The sequence below is a fragment of the Elephantulus edwardii genome, unplaced genomic scaffold (assembly GCF_000299155.1).
Source record: "Elephantulus edwardii isolate Elephantulus edwardi_28Jun2011 unplaced genomic scaffold, EleEdw1.0 scaffold00126, whole genome shotgun sequence".
NCBI lineage: Eukaryota > Metazoa > Chordata > Mammalia > Macroscelidea > Macroscelididae > Elephantulus > Elephantulus edwardii.
Window position 1 is genome coordinate 6,002,010 of NW_006399876.1, and position 6,451 is coordinate 6,008,460.

Sequence of the window (6,451 nt, forward strand, 5' to 3'; positions counted from 1 at the left end):
TCTTGGCACCAGCAGTCAGGAAATCAAAAAGCGTATCGCGATGGGAAAGTCTGCTAAACAATAGCTTGAAAATACTATTGAACTGTATCATTTAAAAAAGGGATATGTAATATCTTGGTACTAACAGGCACGAAATCAAAAGACAAATTACAATGGGAAAGTCTGTTATCAGAGACCTCTCCAGGGTACTGAAGAGCAATTGTATCAGTTTGGAGATGAAAATGTGTCAGATTCAGAACAGAGTCTTTACAATTATTTGCTATGCATGAGAAAGCTGGACAATGACTAGGAATGACAGTAGGAGAAATTATGCCTTTGAGCTGGTGCTTGTGGTGCTGGAGAAGAATAGTGAATATTTTATGAATTGCCAGAACAAGCAGGTTCATCCTAGAGATAATGAAACCAGGCTGCTCCGTGGAGGTAAGGATTGTGAGGCTTCATATGATATACTCTGGGCATGTTGTCAGGAGAGATTAGTCCTTGTAGAGGGACATAATGTTGGGGAGGGTGAAGGGATGGCGCAAGAGAGGAAGATGCTTGATGAGCTGCATTTATTCAGTTACTGCGGTAAGGGCGGTAGGCGTGTCAGAGACAATAAGGTTGGCACAGGATAGACCCTTGCTTAGGGCTGTTGTACCTGGGGTCACTAGAGTCACAAGAGACTCAACAGCACATAAAGACAACAATATCTATCTTCTATTCTTTATACACTTTCAAAAATTCTTCTTTGATTTTTATTACTGCTTTCCTTTTTTTTCTTTTGTTTCCTTTCTTCCTTGATTTTTCTATCTGTTAACCCTCCAAGACTGATTATGTGTCTAACCAATCATGTTAGGTTTTTTTTTATCTTAATGATCTGATATCAAAACAAACCTTCTGTGGTTGGCATGTCATTCCCCATAATGAACCATAATCTCAACCACTTTGTGCAGTATTTTGTTTATTGTCATTCCTTAGTGACGTGTGTTACTCTGTTATGTGAATGGACTGTAGTTTCTTTAGGTATTTGTCTCTGATGGGCATGTGGGTTGTGTCTAATTCTTTGCTTTTGTCAATTGTGCTGCAGTAAGTGCGGTTTGGGGTTGATTTCTGAGTGGTCCAAATTTACTGCTTTAAAAAATACTTCAGGGCAGCTCTGGTGGCCTAGTGGCAAGAAGCTGCACTGCAATCCCAGAGGAACACGGTTCGAATCCACCAGATGCTCTGCCGGAGAAGGAGGCGCAATATCCTCCTGTACCAGTCAGATCTGATTTGACGGTACACGCACACAAAATAATTTAAAAAAAAAACACTTCACTGTAAATGTAATTCATGAGTTCCATGTGGCAATAGCAACAGAAAATATACAACCAACCAGCAAAGTAGGGAGTGCCAGAGGGGAGAAGGTTTGTGTCAGAAATCATCTAAGATTTGGAGTGTTATTTCACCTTAGAGGAAATAGTTTTGGGGTGTTCCTAGTACTTATGTGTGAGGAACCCACGTTGTTTCCAACCATGCCCCAGCTCTTCCACACAGTCCATTGCCCACACATAGTAATACCAGACATGTAGACATCCTTCTGATATTCCCTGCTTTCAGACAAGCCTCCTTTGACATGATTACTGGCATCCCTTAGTCTATATCCTCCTGCGAGTTAGTTTAAGCTTCTGACATTTTCATCCATCTCCAAACGTTAAGTAATTTTTTCAATTTCTTCAGCAAAATAATACAAATGTTTAAACAGTAATACAACTTGGGAAGGAAAAGTGTGGCTGTCCCCTGAGTACAAGGCTTTGGAGGGAAATAAGAGAATGTGCTCACATCCACTCAAAATGCCTTCTTCCTGTTACTGAGATTTGTTAAACACAGAAATCTATTCTAAAACCTAATAAAAAGGTTTTCTTTAAAGAGGTAGAAACTAAGTGTCGCTCTGTACAAAAATAATACATCTCAAAAGCTCCTTTTTGTTGAAACTGAAGAATATTCTTGATGCTGAATATAAAGTCCTCAAGGCCAAGTACAATGTGGTTGGCACGAACCCTTCACAATAATTGAAGGTGTTGAATTAGGCCAGCATGCAGCTGAGTTAGCAGAGGAGACACTGATGAAGGGGAGACAGAGCAATAAACTGCTGGGCTGGGGTCCACGGTGCTCTGTGAACCCGCATGAGCCTCTAACGCGAGTGTCCAGAACATCGCCCGTGCATCTGAGCACCTGACTTCTCCCTCCTGCTGGTGTTAACACGAGCTCACATGGTTTAGGAGCCCTGTGACAAGGACCTGGGGGGTGGCCTCTGACCACAAGTCCATCCAAGGGTGTGAAGGAACAGCGTCCTGCCCACGGCCACGTGCGCCTGGAAGCGGAGCCCTCTCTACTTGATTCATAAGTACTGTCTTCTGTTCAGATGCTCGAGGAAGGAGCTACAGGGTGAGTCCGGCGTTCCCAGGCGTGGGGCTTCTCTGACCCTGCCACCCCCTCATTCCTCTACTAGTTCTTTGACTTCAGTGAATTGCAGATGCTAGTACCAGGACTGGATCCCTTGTTGAGTCCTGATCCTCGGATTTGGTGATTTTCTGGTAGGATTCACGGAACTTCATGTCATGATAACCATACTTTGAATACAGCTCCGTTACTGCCAGGAAGGACTCAAAGGAAGAGATGCACAGGGCGAGGCCTGAGAGTGGTCCTAATGCGGAGCTCTCACGTCCTAAGGACATGGGTGCCCTCCTGAGAGCAGATGTTCTCAGGACCAGGAAGCTCTAGGAGCCTCTGGGTTGCTGGCTCTTATGGCCTCACAACCTGGTCTTGGGAGATGGACACCTTAGAGAGTCTTGGTGAGATCCATCCCTGCTCATTAGCTAAAACAATGTTCCAGCTTCTTTCAAGCTGGAACAAGGACCGAACTGTGATCTATTACAGCGGTCAGAAGGACTCTGCCAGGTGGATGCAGCCCCTTTTTCTCCAGTTGGCGACATCATGTTGTCCTGAGTTCTGTGGTTCAAGTCCTTCTGTGATCTCAAAACTCAAGAGCAGTCTGACTGTTCGGTTTTCCTTGGTCAGCTATTGGAGGAAGAGGCACACTTTAGGGCTGTAGACCCCAGAGGTGGATGTTCCTCTCTCCTTAAGGTGACTGAAGGGTAGATGCTTAGGAGATGGTGGCAATGCGGGAGGTCTGGGAGTCTGTAGACACTTGTGAGCAATGCAGATGAGAGCAGGGGAAACACCCCCACTCAGGTAGCACCCCACTTGCCACTCTAAAAATTTCAGGGGAACCCTGAAGCTGTAGAAACAGAAATCCCTCCTCTGGCCTAATAACAGTCAGAGTAGCAGTCCCAGCATGCTGATATCAACAGACAACAAGAAGTTGGACAGTCTCTTTTTCAAATTTTATTTTATTACTTTTTATGTGTGTATACTGTCAAATCAGATCTGACTGGTACAGGAGGAGATTGTTCCTCCTTCTCCAGCAGAGCATCGGGTGGATTCAAACAGCACTCCCTTGGGATTGCAGTGCAGCTTCTTGCCACTAGGCCACCAAAGCTCACCGGGAAGTTGGACATTCTCAAGTAGAATTTTCATGTCTTATTGTTCAGCAATGAATTGAGGGTTGAGTGAGATGAGGAAAAAGAAATATTCTATGTAGAAAAATGGACAGACATACATACTTATTAAAAAAATACCAAAAGTTTCCACCACAAAAAGACAGTCACTTTTCATTGCACATCACTGAAGTTCAAAGTATTTTCTTTTCAGTCAGAAAACAAAAAAAGAAAAGAGAAACATGATGGACATTGTTTAGGAAATCTCCAGTACTGTTCGGTGCCTAGAGTGCTGGCCACCCTGGGCGGTTGGTGAGCAGCAGGGTCAGAATTTATACTATCTTAGAAGTCTTTTTAAAGAAAAAAAAAATAGAACCACAAATGTAATGTAATTATAACAATGAACATCGCTTGAAGTGAAAAAACCAAATAAATGGCTTAGCAAATCAATAGCTACTACTAATGTCACCAAATGCACCATCAACCCAAGGAACCTGGTTTGAATCCAGCAGCTTCTCCAAGAGGAGAGATGGGCAATGTCCTGTCCCCCCTCACAGTCTCTGAATGCCTGCTGCAGGGCCAGCTGTGAGTTGGTTCTCACCCCATGGCTGTAACAACAGTAATATAGTTTATTATTTTGTAGCTTAGCAAGCCTTTATAGTATTTTTTTATATGTGATATGTATAACTAGCTCACATCTTAACAAGATTCTACTTTGTACTATTTACTGTAGATAGAATAATAGGTAACATGATGCAATCATGTCCAGCGGGTTTATTGAAAATACTCAGAGTTGTGAACTACGTCATGCAAGTCTACACAAAGCTATTTCTACAGCTTCTAGTCAACTCCAGAACTGTGTCTACGGAACAGGAAAGCTGATAGGCTGTGCTTTGCTCATTTTTATCTAAAACAAGAAAGTCAGGTACATATTTTACCTTACGTGTGACATGCTCTATCATGTTCCTAGGAAGTGAGGACTTCCGTGCAGTCTTGGGTGGGTGATGCTGAGATGTCCACAATTCACACATCTAAAGTCTGCAAGCATTATTCACACACTAGCTTCTGGCTCCAGCCTGTCCAGCCTTGTTCCTGCTCTACTGCCCACTGTCCACGCACTTCTGATGGGAAAGGCCCCAGGACTTAGGACATGTTCACATGCTGAGACAGTTCTGCCCTTTCCCATGGATCAGGTGAGCTGACCTGGGGATGCTGGGGGCGTTTCTGGAAGCCAGCCCTCTAGGGAGATGACCAACAAGAGCTTAATTATAAAGAAGTGAGTGTCGTCTATGGAAATGGGCCCCTCAGCTCAGTGGGAGGCATCTACAACGCCCATCTATCTCCATCTGTTGCGATGTTGCCGGCTGGTCCAGTGACAAGGACTTTTGCTTTCTTGGTGGAAGGTACAACGCATCACGATAAAGACTAAAGTTGTCAATATTTCTATTCTATTTGAATTAACACCCACTCGAATAGTCAAGAAATCAAAAGATAAGCACTTGGGTTGATGCCATCATGGGTGACCAGGAGGACATTATGCTAAATGAAATATCTCCATCACAAAAGGACAAATAATGCATAGCACCACTGTTATAAAGCAGGACTGACATAAGGGGGGTTGGGAGGAGAATAGGATAAGAGTGGCTAGATAATGAACATGACAATGGAACAGATGAAGGAAGGAACTATTTAAAGAAATACATGAAGAGGTTCATTGTAAAGAGCACTGGGAGAAAGCAGAGGGAGGTGATTTTTCAAAAGTGAATGAGTATTTTTTTTTAAGTAAACTGGGGAGGTAGAAGAAATGGGGAGGAATATTCAACAATAAATTAATGAAAATCCAAATTTTTTGTAAACTTTCATTAAAATCACAATTAATATAAAATATTTCTGTTAACAAAAGGAAATGTAATGACATTTCACTGGGGAAACGACTGTCAAGGGCCCAAGCCAAGGTCTAAATAGCAAGAGTGTCAGTGTAAAGATTAAGAGGGACTCACCTGATCCAGGCCTTGGTATTGGCAATTGTCTCTACACATCTGAAATTGAAGACGGTGAAGAAGGCTGAGAGAAGAACCAATGTCTGAATGACTGTCGTGCAAAGAGCACCGTGGACTGCCCAAGGAACAAACAGGCCTGAACTGAAGGAAGTACCACCAGTGTCCCTTAGAGACAAGCTTGGTGAGACTTTGATCCATTTACTTTGGGCATATTTTCAAGAAGAACAAGGCCTTAGACAGAAATACTGTTCTGGAAAAGGTGTGGGATGACAAAAGAGAGAAAGATCTTCAATGAGGTGGATCGAAGCAGTGAACAGACAATGGGCGTGAACGGGAAAGAGGCAGAGAGGATCGTGGAGGACCAGGCAACAGGCAGAGCTGCTCCAAGTTGTGATCAACTTGACAGCACCAACAACAACCAACTCCGACGACTCTAACCAGATCCCCCCAAACCTGTGATCACGTCACTGCCCTCAGAGCTGAGGTGAAGTGACATGGGACAGAGGCTGGGGTAGAAGTAGACAGTGGTATTTTACAGACTTTAAACCTGTGTGGGCAGTGTCCAATATCCACTCCTTCTGTGTACCAATGAGGGACTCTGAGGTGGCCAATTTCACCTTAGAAAATAAATGTCCCTCATCCTCAAATCTCTGTATCAGATGACCACTGGTCACTGCCCTGGATAGAAGAGTGTCCACCGTCTTCAGTGCATCAAATTAAAGGGGCTGAACTCTAGCCCTTCCATACTCCAGCTGTGTGCCCTGGACAAAAGATGTGACCTGTCAGAACCCAGGACCACAAGACATGACACAGGTACCAAGGATACTTATTAACCACGGGAATAATTATTAAGATATTATAAAGAGCATGCAAATCCAAGGTACTTATCAGATGAATGATATAACTGATAAAAAGCCGTCAGCCATGTCCCCT